Source organism: Stomoxys calcitrans, chromosome 4, assembly GCF_963082655.1.
Source record: "Stomoxys calcitrans chromosome 4, idStoCalc2.1, whole genome shotgun sequence".
Classification (NCBI taxonomy): Eukaryota; Metazoa; Arthropoda; class Insecta; order Diptera; family Muscidae; genus Stomoxys; species Stomoxys calcitrans.
The window spans coordinates 115720874-115739425 of NC_081555.1; the positions used below are offsets into that span (position 1 = coordinate 115720874).

Here is an 18552-nt window from a genome sequence, read left to right on the forward strand (position 1 = left end):
AAGAAGTTGTGATTGATGGAAGGCATTCAACCAGCGAGTTAGATGTACTATAGATAAGAGAGGCGAACATCGATTCGGATTATTACCTTGTTGCAGCAAAGGTTCACACACGTCTAAGTGTGTAGAAAAATAACGATCTGACACTGCGCGGAAGGCTGGATGTCGGAAAGCTGTAAACACAACAGATGGCAACGGTATACTCAACTCGACTGAACCAATTGCTTGAAGAAAGCAATGGAAAATCATTGCCCACTCCAAGGAAAGAGCCGCAACATACGTACTTTGGTACCAAAAGCCTCTCCCAAAGAACCCATGGTACGACCAGGAATGCCAAAAAGCTACTGAAGCCAAGAATGCGGTGTACAGGGCAACCTTATAGTCAGTAGCAACGCGTTGATGAATGAAGGACCAGTATCGGGAGAAAAGATGAGGGGAATAACGTATTTTTCGCAAGAAGAAGAAGGAAAGGGAAAGACGTGAGAGTGGGTGAATCGAGATGTTCAGAAGCCAGAATGAAATCCGAAAATTCTATCAAAGAATTAAACATCAAACGGATGGCTTTGGTGCAGGCACATCTACCAGCAAGGACAAAGAAGTAAATCTGGTAACTGGTAAAGATATTGTGCTGAGAATATGGAGAGAACAATCACTGATGTTGGTCAAGTTTGGTCAAAACGAGTCCTCGAAGCCGTAACCCGTCTGAAAAACAATAAGGCAGCAGGAGCCGATGGGTTGCCGACTGAGCTCTCTAAGACCTGAGACTACACGCTGATAAGGCGTATGCATCAGCTCATCTGCATAATTTGGCTAGAAGAACGGATACCCGATGATTGGAAACTCAGCATTCTAGGTCCCGTACACTAGAAAGGGGACAAGATGGTATGTGCCAACTACAGATGAATAACTCTAATAAGTCTCCTCCCCATCACATACAAGATACTATGGAGCGTACTGTGAGGGAGATTAAAGTCTAACGGCAATGCGATAATTGGTCCCTATCTGTGTGGCTATACAGCTGGTAAATCGACCATAGACCATATATTACACTGTGTCAAATCTTGAAAAAGACCCGAGAAGGACAAGTCAACACCTGCCGTTCTTCCGCTGACTATAAAGACGCCCTCGACAGCCCTATACTTTCAAACGTATTTCAGGCTATGAGTTTGGTATCCCTGCAAAACTGATACGACTTTGCAGGATGATGCCTGGTGGTACATGCACCTCAGTTAAAATAGGAAAGAACTTCTCTTAAACGTTCAATACCAAACGATGTTTCAGACAGGCAGACAGTCCAACGAGAGATCTATTGAATATCCTGCTGGAGAAGATTATACGAAATGCAGGTGTGGATAGGATTGGCACACTACGCACAAGAGAACAGAAGCTTCTCGCCTATGCCGACGACTCGATATTGTAGATCGGCTACCAGAAGAAGCAATAATCAAGAGAATCAACGAAATGGGTATGGTAGCATATGGAGATAAGACAAAGTGGATGACATCAACTCCCACAAAGCCCTATAAACCCCAAACAGATAAAGAATATGGAGAAATTTGCAAACTATAACTTTACTTAACCAAAACAAAGGATACTAGTTTTGAAAAAAAAAAAAAATAATATTAGATAACGTATGCTTTTTGGACTGAATAAGCAGATGAGGAGGAAACCCACCTCTCAACAGTCAAAAATTACACTATACAAGACACTGGTACAACCCGTGCTATTATATGGCTCCGAAGCATGGATACTTGTGAAAGCGGATAAGGCAGTACTTGGAGTGTTTGCAAGATGTTTAGATATTGCTGCCATATAGACCGATCTTCCGATTTGAGGCCATGGGGCTCATAATTTGCGCATTTATTATCCGATTTCGCCGATATTTGAAATAGGAAGTTGTGTAAGGCTCCTCGACATCCCAGTTCAACATGGCCCAAATCGGTCCAGATTTGGCAATAGCTGCCATATAGACCGATCTTCCGATCTTTTAAAGTGAATTTATCTACCGATTTCGCTGAAATTGAGCACGATGAGTTGTGTTAAACTCCTCGAATTTCTGCATTTATTGACGCATCTCGCTCAAATTTGACACATTGAGCACTGATGAGGTCTTCGATATCCGTGGCCTTTATGGTTCAGATTGGTCCTTATATTGATATAGCTGTCATATACATATACCGATCTCCTGATTTAAGTTCTCCCACAAAACGTGCTAAATGCTGCTATGGGTTCGTAAACTATAAATTTTAAACCCGTATTATGACGAAAGGTGGTTAATATTTAAATCCGAGGTATTGGGTATCCAAAGTATGGTCCGGCCAAATTTAATGCCTGTTTACTTGTTTTATTTTCATAAGAAATCAGATTTAAATAAAAAAATTACAGCGAAATTTGATTTTTATAAAAAATGTTTGTCTGTTTAGCGGTGTTTTATAATAATGCAATGTTTCCAAGTCCTTAGCGAAATTTTATGAAAATTTATTTCTTGGTAATAATAATTCCCTTATTACATTGTTTAAAATTTAACGGCATACCCTTAAAGCTTTAAAGACAATAATGTAGTTAAACAAAATCTGTGAAATCTAATGTCTTCTACTTAATGTGAAAACATGGGGGACCTTGCATGTATCGAAGATGCCATGCGAAACTCTAACCAAAACTCCAAAGCTACAATTTCACAGAAATCACTCATCTGTGTGAGCTTTGAGATGAACAGGAGTATACCTTTTGATCTTTGAGTGTGCGTGTGTCTCCCCGGCAACTGTTTGCTTCATTAATGGAAGGCATGTGTGGCAAAATTGTCACAGGATATGCTTAAGCAAAAGTCTAAGGCTAAATAGGATTTCCAAAGCACATGGGCTTATTATTTGGCAAAAAAAAGACAATTGTTTGGGTTTGCTCTTTGAAGATCTCAACAAATTAATGTGTATAAGACTCCGGGAGCAAAAAACTTTAAAGTCGTTTCAATTGCTTCTCATTAACGCTAGAAATTTGAAAAGATTTTTAAATTATTTCAATTGCCTTGAAAAATTAACAGTGAGAGAGAAAACACTAAGCGGCATGAAAGGAAAAGTGCAAAAATTTTAGCAGACATTATATCAGAACAGAAAAGAATTTTCGCGAGGAGAGTCTCAGTAAGGAGTCAGGTGGCACTGGCTCTTAATCAAATACTGAGTGCCAATGATACTCGAGATGACAAGGCTGGATATTGGCGCCTTCAAATAACCAATGGCCAACATCAGCGTCTGTTCCCAGGTTAGAAGCGGATGGAGGCGAGCGTCGGATCTTGGAGCAAGCGGCTCGCCACAACGAGGGATACATGTGCAATCCCACAAAACCCATGCGGTTGGGGCGCTGAGCCAGTATCCCGCCCCCGGAAAACTATGAGAACTACTAAGAGAAACAAAGGAATAGTCAAAACGGACACTCCCCCCCCCAGCGTTGACGACCCACGCAAATAAAAAAAGGACCATGATTTGCGGATCTGTTCCCAGTTTAGAAGCGGCTGGAGACGAGCGTCGGATCTTGGAGCAAACGGCTCGCCATAACGAGAGTTACATGTGCAATCCCACAAAACCCATGCGGTTGGGGCGCTGAGCCAGTATCCAGCCCCCGGAAAACTATGAGAACTACTAAGAGAAACAAAGGAATAGTCAAAACGGACACTCCCCCCCCCCCCCCCAGCGTTGACGACCCACGCAAATGAAAAGAGGACCATGATTTGCGGATCTGTATCTTGAATATCCGCACACTTTAAAGAGAAGGTGCAGTATACGCGCTAGCGGATGTATTAAAGAAGTACAAGGCAGATATTACAGCCTTACAGAAATGCGATGGACTGGGAATGACGTCATTACAACAACAAACGGTGACGAACTATACCATAGCTGCCATAACACGAGCCATGAATTTGGCCGTGGATTTGTGGTTAGTTGGAGATTGAAACACCTTGTCTCCAGCTTAACTCCGGTGGATGAGAGGCTAGCCACAATCCGCATAAAAGCCAAATTCTTCAACATCAGCCTTATTTGTGCCCATGTCCCGACAGAAGACAACGACGAGCAGACCAAGTATATTTTTTAGGAGCGCCTAGAGAGAGAATATGACCGCTGCCACGTCCATGATATATACATCGTTCTGGGAGATTTTGATGCGAAGATAGGGAAGGAAGACATTTGTTTTCAATACCACTCCCCTATGTTGGTTCATAGGGGAGTCACTCGACTGACCCAACTGCTTGATGAAAGCACTCCTTGTTCCGATGATATAATGGCGCAGTGGCAAACTATTGTCCACTCCATGGAAAAAGGCGCCCAATCTGTAGTTGGATAACGGAAGCCTCCTCCACAAAAACCCATGGTACGACCAAGAGTGTCGAGATGCTACTGAAGCCAAGAATGCGGCATATAGAGCAACCCTGCAATCAGTTGCAACGCGCCAGATGAAGAAGAGGTATCGGGAGAAAAGGAGAGAGGAGAAACGTCTATTCCGCAGAAAGAAAAAGGAAATGGAAAGACGTGAGTGTGAACGAATTGAGATAAGCAGGAGTCGGGATGAAGTCCGGAAATTCCACCAAAGAATTAAACATCAAACCGATGGCTTTGGTGTAGGTACATCCTCCAGCAGAGACAAAAAAGGAAATCGGGTAACTGACACTGATAATATGCTGAGGATATGGAAAGAACATTTTACCCAACTGCTAGTGTCCGACATTGGCGGCGAAGAGGATACCACAGAACCAATATCTGATGAGGGTATAGAATGTTTACCTCCTATTTAAAATGAGGTGCAAGTAGCAGTGATCCGACTACAAGGCAGCAGGAGCCGACCAGTTGCCTGCTGAATTGTTTAAGACCGGAGGCGTTACGCTGATAAGGCGTATGCATCAGCTTATCTGCTCAATCTGGCTAGAAGAACGCATACCCGAAGTTTGGAACCTTGGCATACTATGTCCCGTACACAAGAAAGGAGACAAGACGGAATGTGCCAACAACAGAGGAGAAAATCTCCTCCCCATCTCATACAAGATACTCTCGAGCGTACTGTGTGAAAGATTAAAACAACAAGGCAGCAGCAGCCGACGGGTTACCCGCTGAACTATTTAAGACCAGAGGCGACACGTTGATAAGGCGTATGCATCAGCTTATCTGCGCAATTTGGCTAGAAGAACGCATATCCGATGATTGAAACCTCAGCCTACTATGTCCCGTACACAAGAAAGGAGAAAAGACGGAATGTGCCAACTATAGAGGAATAAGTCTCCTCCCCATCGCATACAAGATACTCCAGAGCGTACTGTGTGAACGATTTAAACCTAAAGTCAATGAGATAATTGGGCCCTATCAATGCGGCTTTAGACCTGGTAAATCCACCAGGGACGATTGGATATTCACACTGCGTCAAATCCTGGAAAGACCAAATGAAAGGTATTTAGGATAAGAAAACGCATCTGATATCCAAATGACCGACCAAGAGTTAGGGGGACCACCCCAACCCCCAAAACACCCCTAAATCGGACATATTTATGGACCATGGAAATATGGGACTCAAATGGAAGGAATTTGCGAGTAGAATACGAATGTAATATCCAAATGTGGGACCACGTTTCTGGGGGTTCACCCCTTCCAAAAAAAAAAACCCCAAACAGGACTTATTTACTGGCCATGGGAATATGGGGCTTAAATAAAAGGTATCTGATATTCAAATATGGGACTAAGAGTTTGGGGTGCCACCTCTCCCCAAAAACATGCCCCAAAGGGGATAAATTTACAACCATAGCAATATGGGTCTCAAATGAAAGGTCTTTGGGAGTAAAGCTCAAATCTGATATCAATATTCGGGAAAAGTGTCTATGGGGCCACCCCACCCCCAAAATATCACCCAACCCCCAAAACACCCCTAAATCGGACATATTGACCGATCATTGCAATATGGGACTCAAATGAAAGGTATTTGCAAGTAGAATACGAGACTGATATTCAAATGTGGGATCACGCTTCTGGGGGTCCAACCCTTCCCCAAAACACCCCCCAAACAGGACTTATTTACAGACCATGGGAATATGGGGCTTAAATAAAAGGTATTTGAGTATAGAATCAGAATCTGATTCAAATATGGGACCAAGAGTTTTGGGGGGCCGCCCCTCCCCACAAACATCCCCCAAAAGGGACAAATTTTCGACCATAGCAATATGGGGCTCAAATGAAAGGTCTTTGGGAGTAGACCACATATCTGATATCAACATTTGGGGACCAACTGTCCAGGGAACGTCCCACCACCATAAGAACCCCCAAATTGAACGTATTTGCTCACCAAGACAATTTGGGTCTTCAAGAGAGTGTTTTTTTAGTTTTTTGGGCCAATACCCCAACCGAACATATTTGCTGACTTTTGCAATAAGGAGTTTAAATGAGATTTGAAAACGAATTTTTTATCCAATTTTCAGGGCAATGGCAATATGGGGTTCAAATAAATGATATATAGATATATGAGTATAGAGCACGTTGCTGATATATTTTCGGGGCTTCGTGTTTGGGACCACCCCAATCCCCAAAACACCCCTGAATCGGGCATTATTACCGACCATGTCAATGTGGAGCTTAAATGAAAGGTATTGGTAGAGCAAGAATTAATACCCACTTTCGGGACCAATTTTCTGTGGGTTTACCCCTTCCCCAAAATACCTCACAAACAGCAATTTTTTACTGACCATCGCAATATGGGGCTCAAATAAAGGTATTTGGGAGTAGAATACAAATTTGATATCCAAGGACCATGTATTTAGGGCATCACCCCTTTCACAAAACACCCCCAAAGGGAAAAAAATTTTCGACCATGCCACTATGTGGCTCAAATGAAAAGTGTTTGAAATTAGAAAACGAATTTGATAACCTATTTTGGGGCCATGTGTTTCGGGGACGCCTCATCCTGCAAACTCCCCTCAAAACCAATGGCAATATGGGGTTTAAATAAATAGTATTTGAGAGAAGAGCACGATGCTGATATTTTTTCAGGGCCAAGTATCTGAGGGACCACAACTCCCCCGAAAACACCACTGAATCAGACATTATGAGAATATCAGGCTGAAATGAAGTTTAAGTATGGAGTTTACCTTAAATTCAAACTTAATTTCGTAGACCAATAGAGACCATATGGGATTCAGATAAAGGCACTTATATTGTTAAACTGTTAGTCAAGCGATATACTATTTTCGTAGCATGGTATTTCACTAAAAGCTCTTTAATTGTCGAAAATAAATGTTCCGAGGAAAATTATGTTCCATATAAAGTAAAAGAAGGCTCAGCGGTGTGGGCCCGGGTCAGCTAGTAGCCAATAAAAGTAAGTGAAGTTATATCAGAACAGTGTATGCAAGTAAAATGGGTTTTATCCAGGTACGACAAAGATTTGTCTTGAAATGATACAAAAATTTAATTTTTTCTGTAGGTGTATTTCCATAGTGGCAGGGGCGGATTAATATCCACACCCTCTTTTCAACTTAACCCTCTAATGAAATTCGCAAATTTTGTGGTAGAAAAATAAAATTTTGTGAAAATTTTCTAGAAAAGATAGTATAGAAATAGAATTTTAAGAAAATTTCGCAAAAGTATTCAATCAACATAAAATTGTGACAAAATGTTCTATGGATACCTCAATAACCTACATCACATATGATATCACCAAACATTTTGCTGTTGTATTTCTTAAAAATTTCTCTATCTTATCTTTAAGGAACCCATTTATATAAATTTAAGTTTAATTTACTTTCAATGTGGCTATTATGCGCCTAAAAATCCTTGAGTCAATATTTGTATGCAAATACTCATTAAAATTTATGGATTAAATTTTTATTACACCTCAGTGCAAAAAATTCAGGATTACGTTTTACAACTCACACAGAGCATGTCAACGTTGCAAATGCGAATCTTAAAAAGCCTTAATTTTATTGTCAATGTAAATTTTAATGACATCCCTTAAATTTATGGTGTGAAGTGAATGAGACCAACATTGTCTTTCAAAGATAAAATTGTCCAACAAAAGCGTGTCAATTTAATGTTGAAAGAATTAAAAATAAAACTGACTATCAACTGAATAGAATATTTACATCTTTATACCTTTATTTGGCATTTTCTATAACAAGGGTGAGGACACAAGTTCATTCTTTTTGGGCAGAATTATGTCAAAATAAAAGAGAACACTAAATTTAAAGGCTTTTTTCCTTTTTCGTTAGGATAAAGGATATTAAATTTGTGGCAAATCGCATTATAATTTGAAAATAATTAGATTACTTACTTACATTTGGCTATTTAAATTGAAATTGAAAAGCCGCAACAGAGATCTAACGTACCTGTAAAGAAATAAAGTAAACGTTTATACTTAAATTGGATTCTTTACGAAAAATGATTCTTAATAAATTAATGCTGAACATTGTAGAAGTCATTGTTAAATATTTCAGTTCATTCGGATATGAATTGCGCCTTGTAGGGGCTGAAGAAGCAAAATCAGGAGATAGGTTTATATGGGAGTTATATCAAGCTATTGATCGATTCGGACCATATTAGACACGTATGTTGAAGGTCATGAGAGAAGCCGTTGTACAAAATTTCTACCAAATCGAATGAGAATTGCGCTCTCTAGAGGCTCAATAAGTCAAGATTCCAGTTTGGTTTAAATGACAGCTATATCAGGTTATGTACCGAATTTTGCCATACTTAGCACATTTATTGGTAGTCATAACAAAACACCTCATGCAAAATTTCTGCCAAATCGGATGAGAATTGCGCCCTCTAGAGGCTCAAGAAGTCAACATCCCAGTTCGGTTTATATGGCAGCTATATCAGGTAATGTACCGACTCTCGCCATACTCAGCACATTTATTGGTTGTCATAACAAAACACCTCATGCAAAATTTCTGCCAAATCGGATGAGAATTGCGCCCTCTAGAGGCTCAATAAGTCAAGATCCACGATCGGTTTATATGGCAGCTATATCGGGTTATGTACCGACTTGCGCCATAGGTTAGGTTAGGTTGAAAAGAGTGTGCATATGGTAATCCGCCCCATCCCACTATGGACATTCACCTAAGCCAGTAATTGGCTTGTTGTGGGCTCTAAAAACTATAAAGTAACCTCTAAAAAGAAAATTTTAAGTTAGGAATTCCGTGCTAGTTACATAATCCTTAATTGTTTACAACTCCCCTAAGTTAGTTCATGTCTGATATTGTGTCTCCACCTAAGTGCCGGTATCTGTTCGTTTTCCCCGCATGCCCTACACATGCTATCACTTGCCGCATCGATTTTATATAAGTTAGCTTCTAGTCCTATGTTATGATACCAATAGCTATACTGACCTCCTTCTTGCTTCCTTTCAGTAATAGCCTCGCCTTCTCACGATCTGAATCCCCTCCATAGGATTTTCGCCGTCCTACCGACCGTTTCGCTGTTCCACAATGTTGCATGCGCATTCATCGCCCACTCCCTTAGCTCGGACTGCGTCATCCCGAAAGCCTTCGGGTTAACCAAGTTTATTGACGGCAGTCCTCTGGCCTTCATCGACAAATCGTCTGCACTTTCATTTCCTCTTACTCCGTTATGGCCCGGCACCCAAACGATGCGGATTTTGCCGTCCTCAGACAAGGCGTTAATCTCCTTCTTACAGTGCAAGACTGTTCGTGACCTTACCGTCCTGGTTGTTATTGCCCTTATGACAATTTTACTGTCGGTAAGGATGTTCACACTCAACGTTCTCGCACGTTAGCACCATACCACTTCACGCATTTCGTGATCGTCGGGATCTCCGCCTGGAGGACCGTATTATGGTCAGCCAGTCTAAAACTGGACCTGCAGGACAGTATTATGGTCAGGCAGTCTAAAACAGATCTCAGTCCTTGGGTTCTCAATGTATACCCATAGACCCACTTTGTCCTCTAGCTGTGATCCATCCGTGTAATACGATCTTCCAGATGGCAATACTAGGGTTGCGTCAATCCAAGACTGTGCCGATGGCAGCAGTGCGTCGCACTTGACTTCAAGCTTCATCTCAGGTATCTGATCGGAAACCTCTCCCTTCCTCCCAGGTTTCCTATCGTCGCCTCGATTATTCCGCGATGGTATGAGCTGCTCCCATCCTCAATTCATTCTCCCATCGCCTTAAGTCTCACAGCCGCAGTGTCTGCCTCACACTTAATCTGTATATCAATGGGTCGGATATCTAGAATAGTCTCCAGTGCCCTAGTGGGTGTGGTCCTCATCGCTCCGCCCGTGAAAAGACAACATTTTCTCTGAAACTGTTGTATGGTACTCATGTTGCATTATTTTCAATAGCAGTCCACCAAACTACTGAGGCGTAAGTAAGTATTCGTCTAATGACGCTCCTGTAAAGTCAGTGGACTTTCCTCGGATTCAGGCCCCATATGCGCCATACTTAGCACAGTTATTGGAAGTTATAATACCTCAACACCTCATGCAAAATTTCAGCCAAATCGGATGAGAATTGCGCGCTCTATTGGCTCAAGAAGTCAAGATCCAAAATCGGTTTATATGACAGCTATACCAGATTATGAACCGGTTTAGGTTATATTTAACACAGCTGTTGAAATTTATACCAAAACACCACGTGCAAAATTTCAGTCACATCGGACGAGAATTGCGAGCTCTAGGGGCTCAAGAATTCAAAACCCAAGATCGGTTTATATGTCAGCTATATCAAAACATGGACCGATTTGAACCAGACTTAGCGCAGTTTTTGGAAGTGATACGGAAATATCGCGTGCAAGATTTCAGTCAAATCGGATGAGAATTGCGCCCTCTAGAGGCTCAAGAAGTCAAGACCCAAGATCGGTTTATATGGCAGCTATATCAAAACATGGACCGAATAAGAATTGCGCCCTCTGTAGGCTGAAGAATTCTAGATTTGAGATCGGCTTATATGGCAGCTAAACCAAAACATGTTCAAGGGCAAAATTTGTATTTGTATTCTTGATCAATGTAAAAATCTATGGCGATCTAGCCATGTCCGTCCGTCCGTCTGTTGAAATCACGCTATAGTCTTTAAAGATAGATATATTGAGCAGAAACTTTGCACAGATTCTTTGCACAGAAGTTTTGTGGCCATTAAAGGCACACTTATTGTCCGATTTCGTCGAAATTTGGGACAGTGAGTTGTGTTAGACTCTTCTACATTTTTCTGCTATTTGGACCAAATCGGTCCAGAGTTGGATATAGCTGCCATATAGATCTTGATTTAAAGCCTTGGCCCCAAAAAAGGCTCATTTATAATCCGATTTCACTGAAATTTGACACAGTGATTTATGTTAGCTTGAGTTATTTGCTGAACTCCAACTACAGCAACAACCACCCACAACAATAGCAACAAGCACCCACAGTAGTATTGATCTCATAAAGCATATGAAATCTCACGAACAGTAAATATCTCATACTTTTGCTCTTTTTTATGTTCCCTCAATTCAACACCCTCACAATTATAGTTATGACTTTACCATGCCTACTCTCTCAATCTCTTTAATGGATAACTCACACATTCACCGAACTATATACTGCTTTGAAAATATGGCTATGCATTACTACAAACAAATGTGTTAAGTGTTAATTTATGTGTTAAGTAATTTACTAATTTTAGTATGTTCTAGTTCGAATATCAAAAAACCCAGCATTATCTCGCACCTACGTAGCAAGAGTGGCCCACATACCAAACTCCAAGTTTGTAAGTTCAGCCGTTTCGTCTGGGCGAATAAATATACAAAAGAGTAGTTCTTTTGTATATTTAGAAGAAAAAAGAAGATGGTATTACAAATTCGGTCTATATTTATGACATTTTCTTACTTTCTTTCTTTGTGGTTTAGTATTTATATGACAAATCCAAACAGTCTTAGTCAATTCATCAAAATAAGGCAGGAAAATCCTTATCAAAGACACAAATATTGGAAATTACCTTTTTGTATTTTGTCACAGCAAGAGCCAGGTAATACTTTCAATAAGTTGTTTAAAGCCTTTTTGTGTGAATGGCCAACAATGATATAAAAGCCATGATACACAAAAGTTAAAGATGGAATGAAGGAAAAGAAAGAGAGTGAGAGAGGGGGGGAATAAAACATAATCCCTACCTGCCAATGACACTGATGTTGGTTATTGCCTAAGGCAAACAAAAAGTTTTCCTTTTTTTACTTTTTTCTTGTTATCAAAGAATGGGATTGTTTTGAGTCAAAGTTACATTCAAGTATTTCACCGAATGTTTAAGGTTAGCCAAAGCCATAAAAAATACAAAGTTCAAAGGCATTGCGAGAATATTTCCAAATGGCTACTGTTTCCAACTGTGCAAATAGATTTTTTTCGTTAAAAGCTGAAAAAGGGAAAGAATCTATAGTGGCATCTCCCCCAGGGGAAATAAAGTAATCATTTGAACATTGTGAACACTTAGCAAGAAGGAGCAATTTTTAAATTGAAAAATTCAACTACGAAATTGGAAGGGGAGCCGAAGAGGCGAAACAGTAAACAGGCATTTTGGGAAAGCTCTTTCGACGATCTTACAAAATGTGAGCGCTTTTGGATATGATTGTCGGAAGTCGGCAGTAGGTAGTTTGGCCCCAAAAAATATAACACTCCAAAAATATACCCCCACCAGGTATATGGAGCACTGCAATTAAACTTTTGTTGCTTTGAATTTCTGTTGCCTCGAAGACCTCCACAAGTCTAGGGCTGTTGTAACCTACGGATTCAACAAGGTGAGCCTACAGGTGAATAGAAAATGTGGGGATTGGAATTCAGAAGAGGGTTCAGCAATCGTTGATCAACATTTTCACTTATGTCCACATCCCCAAAGCCTGACGTATTGGTGGATACGGGAAATCCCCCAAATCATTTAAAAAAGGATCCGCTGGGTCAAGATGGGTGCTAGCTGCAAAGGAGGGAACTCAGGTATTTTGGCAGCAGTAGCTGAGGTAACAACTGAAGAGGAATCTAAAACACCGAAAATGTTCAGAGCCTTGAAGAAATATGGAGTCACTGCCTTCTCAACGGCGCTGAATGCGCAAGAAAGCTCATCATGACAAGATCACACGAAACTTGTTAGGGTTAACTCCTATCAGACACAGGAAATGATGCAAACGAAACCAAAAATAAAGCCACATGCAGCCTAGATATCAACAAACAACACCACTGGCTTTCCTTTTTATGGCACACGCTTTAGAGTTGCCACCTTCTAACCTTAAGATGATGGTTGGAACAAGAACCTTATTGTGGGTAATAATGCCCATCGCCAGATATGGGGTGTTAGCCCACGAACATTTCATTAAGGCATGGGGGGAGCTAGTTCCTCATATATCAATGAGAGCTGTCCGGTTAAAGTTTTAGCTTCATGATAAGGGGTCCGAGGCCAAACTGCGTTCCCCAGGGCGACATTTCTTTGGGAGAAGTTTCAACGTGGCAGGTATGCCATTTATATGGCATTGAATATCGCATACACTATGTCGCCAGCATTAGAAATGGATAGACCCGGGGTGAAAATTTTACGGATATTGTCGTCAGTTGTTGTTGTTGTTGTAGCCACATTTTCATGTAAAGGTGGCGATCCTCGCCAAGCTTCTGTAGGTGAGCCTGCTCGTTCCGGTCCAAAGGACCGATCGCCGCGGGGAACAGGTTGGCCGCTGGTTCCTTGGGGGGTGGGATGGGATGGTATAGCCGCCTCAGATACCAAGTAATAAATTTTTATATCAGCATTGTATTTTACTCTTAAATACCTTTCATTTGAAACCCATATTGTCCCAATCGGTTAACATGTCCGTTCGGGTGGGTTTTGGGATGGGGCGTCCCCCCTAGTTATATGACCCCAACATTTTTATAATAATTTCGTTTTTTTTTTGGGGTACCGTAAGGTGGCATGCAAAATGTCGCTTAAATCGGTGCACCCATCTCCGAGATCTGGAGTTGTTGAAAATGATGGTACGGGGTAGGGTTCGCCCCCTTCGGATATCAAAAAATTTAGTACCCTATTTTCATTGGGGGCTCAATCTCTACCATCTGTGAAAATTTCAAGAAGACAAACAAACAAACAAAGCGCAACCATTTAATTTTTTTATGATGGAAGACCGTTAAATAAAGTCTCCGGCTACCAAGTTCCCCTCTATGTATCCCACAACGTCGTCTTCTGAAAGCATGCTGGTACCTGTTTACCAGTGATAGGTCAAGAAAATCACTGAAGAATGCATTCAACAGTTTTCCAAGTGTCTCCACAACGAAGGACGAGATATATTTATGCCCCGACTGGCATCTCAAACCGCCAGACAGCAATTAAATATCCGACTCTAGCGAAATGTTAGCTAAGTTTTCAGGATCCAGGATAAGGCCAGAAATGTAACGAATGACAAATGGTCACAAAGTGCAGGTTGTCAACACTCCAAAAATATGTGAACCAATCTAGACTTGAAGAGGTCTAGCACTTTGTTGTCGTTGGCTAGAAAAGTGATTTCAGTGACTGTGGCCATTATGATAGATTACTATTTGATCGGAAAACATGCTGGTAGACCGAAGGTTGCAAGTAACGACTTCTACAGAAGCTGTAAAGACGTCACGGAATAAAAAACAATTTCTTCGCCGGTTCTTCACTGCATAATTTATGCCCCCATATTGGTCTTTTGGGTAGCTATATCCAAATATAGACCCATCTGAACCATACCCGACACGGATGTCGAAAAGCCTAACACAACTCACTGTCCCAAATGTCGGGGAAATCGCACAATAAAAGTGCCTTTTATGGGCCCAATACCCAATCGAGAGATCGGTCTATATGACAGCTATATTCAAATCCAAACCGATCTGCGTCAAATTGAAGAAGGATATCGAAGGGCCTAACATAATTCACTGCCCTAAATTTCGGAGAAATCGGACAATAAATGCGCCTTTTAGGGGGCAAAGACTTTAAATCGAGAGATCGGTCTATATGGTAGTTATATCCAAATCTAGACCTATCTAGGGCAAATTGAAGAAGGATGTCGAAGGGCCTAACACAACTCAATGTCTCAAATTTTGGCAAAATCGGACAATAAATGCGCCTTTTATGGGCCCAAGACCTATGGCAGCTGTATCCAAATCTGGACCGACCTTGACCAAATTGAAAAAGAATGTTGAAGGTCATAACACAATTCACTGTCCCGAATTTCGGCCAAATGGAACAAAAAATACGCCTTTCATGGGCCCAAGACCTTGCATCGAGAGGTCGGTCTATATTCAAATCTGGACCGATTTGGGCCAAATTGGAGTAAAATGTCGAGGGACCTAACACAACTTACTGTCACAAATTTCAGCAAAATGGGATAATAAATGTGGCTTTAATGGGCCTTAGACCCTTAATCGGCGAATAGGTCTATATGGGGGCTGTATAATATATATAATCCGATATAGCCCATCTTCGATCTTAACCGTCCGTCCGTCTGTCTGTCGAAAGCACGCTAACTTTCGAAAGAGTAAAGCTAGGCACTTGAAATTTTCTACAAACACTTCTTACACTTACAAATCGGTCAATGTTTTGATATAGTTGCCATATAAACCGATCTGGGGTCTTGACTTCTTGAGCCTCTAGAGGGCGCAATTCTTATCCGATTGGAATGAAATTTTGCACGACGTGCTTTGTTATGATATCCAACGGCTGTGCCAAGTATGGTTTAAATCGGTTCATAATCTGATATAGCTGCCCTATAACCCGATCTTGGTTCTTGAATTCTTGAGCCGCTAGAGGGCGCAATTCCCATCCGATTTGGCTGAAATTTTGCATGAGGTGTTCTGTTATGATTTCGAACAGCTGTGCCACATAAGGTTCATATCCTTTCATAACCTGATATAGCTGCCATATAAACCGATATGGGATCTTGACTTCTTGAGCCTCCAGTGGTCGCAATTATTATCCGATTTGCCTGAATTGTACGAAGTATCCTCTCATGACCATCAACATACGTGTTTATTATGGTCTGAATAGGTCTATAGCCTGATACAGCTGCCATATAAATCGATCTATATATTTAATTTCTTGAGCCCCCAAAGGGCGCAATTTTTATTCAAATTGGCTGACATTTTACACAGGTCTCCAACATATAATTTAATTGTGGTCCGAACCGGGCCATATCTTGATATCGCTCTAAAAGCAGAGCAAATCTTTTCTTTTATCCTTTGTTTTTTGCCTAAGAAGAGATGCCGGGAAAAAAAACTCGACAAATGGGATCTATGGTGGAGGGTATATAAGATTTGGCCCGGCCGAACTTAGCACGCTTTTACTTGTTATACCCTACACCACCACTATGGTACAGGAAATTATAGATTTGTGCATTTGTTTGCAACGCCAAAAAGAATCACTTCCTGATTCGATTTAGCTATGTCCGTCTGTCCATGTATTGTTGTAATCAAGGTACAGGTCGCATTTGTTGTCCGATTTTCACAAAATTTTGCATAACTCTCTTTTCTGGTCCAAGGACGAACACTATTGATTTTGAAAAGAATCGGTCCAGATTTAGATATAGCTTCCATATATATCTTTCATCCGATATGCCCTTTTAAAGCTGTCGAAGCCACAAATTTGGTTTGACGTCATAACACATCTGCAAAATTTCATCAGAATCGGCTTAGATTTATATATAGCTCCCATATATAACTTTCATCCGATTTGACCTATTAAGGCTGTAGAAGGCACAATTTTGGTCCAATCTTTACCAAATTTGGAACGTAGTTTTTTATACCCACCACCGTTGGATAGGCGGTATATTCATTTAATCATTCCGTTTGCAACACATCGAAATATCAATTTCCGACCCTTACAAAGTATATATATTTCGAATCGTCGTAAAATTCTAAGACGATTTTACGATGTCCGTATCTCGAGATCACTAATCATTCTAGAGCCTTCAAAAATTGAGATATTGAGTTGAAATTTCGCACAAATACGTCTTTTCGATGCACGCTGATTAAGTTCTTGAACGGGCCAAATCGGACCATATTTGGATATAGCTGCTATATAGACCGATTATCCGATAAATTGTCTAATGCCCATAAAAACTTTATTTTTCATCCGATTTTGCTGAAATTTAAAACAGAGAGTAGTTTAAGGCTTCCGACATCTGACCTAAATATGGTTCAGATCGGACTATATTCAGATATAGCTACCGTTTAGACCGATCAGCTTATTTAGGGTCTTAGGCCCATAATTACCGATTTCGCTGAAATTTGCAACAGAGGGTTATTTTAAGCCTCCCGACCTCCGCCTTAAGTATGGTTCAAATCGTTTCATATTTAGATATAGCTGCCATATAGACCGATCTGCCGATAAAGGATCTGAAGCCAATAAAAGCTTTATTTATTACCCGATTTTCCTGAAATTTGAAACAGTGAGTTATTTTTAGCCTCCTGATATCGGACCTAAATGTGGTTCAGATAGGACTATATTTAGATATAGCTGCCATATAGACTGATCTGCCGTTAAGGGGACTGAAGCCCATAAAAGCTTTATTTTTCCGATTTTGCTGAATTTTGGAACAGTGCGCAGTTTTGAGCCTTCCAACATCCGACCCAAATACGGTGCAGATCGGACTATATTTAGACACTGCTGTCATTTAGAGCGATCAGCCGATAAAGGTTCTGAAGCCCATAAAAGTTTTATTTTTGAACCGGTTTCTCTAAAATTTGAAACAGTGAATTATTTTTAGCCTCCTGATACCCGATCTAAATATGGTTGAGATCGGACTATATTTAGATATAGCTGCCATATAGACCTATCTGCCGATAAAGGGTCTGAAGCCAATAAAAGCTTTATTTTTTACCCGATTTCCCTGAAATTTGAAACAGTGAGTAGGAAATTTGGTAATAAGATAATAAGACCTACCAACATCCGACCTAAATATGATTCAGATCGGACTATATTTAGACAAAGCTGCCATAACAACCGATCTGCCGTTAAGGGTACTGAGACCCATCAAAGCTCTATTTATTACCAGATTTCGCTGTAATTTGAAACGGTGAGTTTTTCTGATCCTCACGATATCCAACCTTATTATGGTTCAGATTGGTTTATAATTGGATATATCTGCCAAAGAGACCAATATTTTGTTCTACAAAATTGAATAGTGACATAGACCACTCAATGTCCATGCCGAACTTGGGTGCGTTAGTTATCCAATTTTCACCGGATTGCGACGAAAGGGGATTTACATATATACCCGTGGTGGTGGGTATCCAAAGTTCGGCCCGGCCAAACTTAATGCATTTTTACTTGTTTTTTTTTTTTTTTTTTTTGACATCCTAGTATGTGTGCAAAATTTCATCAGAATCGAACCAGATTTATGTATAGCTCCCATATATATCTTTCATCCGATAAGCTGTAGTAGCCATAATTTTGGTCCCATTCTTACAAAATTTTGCAGGAGATGTTTTATTTGACATCGCACTACATGCAAAAAATGTCATCAAAATCGAACCAGATTTAGGTAAAGTTCGCATATATATCTTTTAGTCGTTTCGACTTTTAAAAATGTTTCATGAGATGATTTAATTGACATCCTAATAC

At 40.5% G+C, this 18552-nt stretch overlaps 1 protein-coding gene across 3 annotated transcripts in view; it reads right to left on the bottom strand.

The window, feature by feature from the left end:
* LOC106081960 (uncharacterized) overlaps positions 1 to 18552 on the bottom strand; it is a 612487-nt gene that overhangs the window by 223636 nt on the left and 370299 nt on the right. The window lies entirely within an intron of this gene.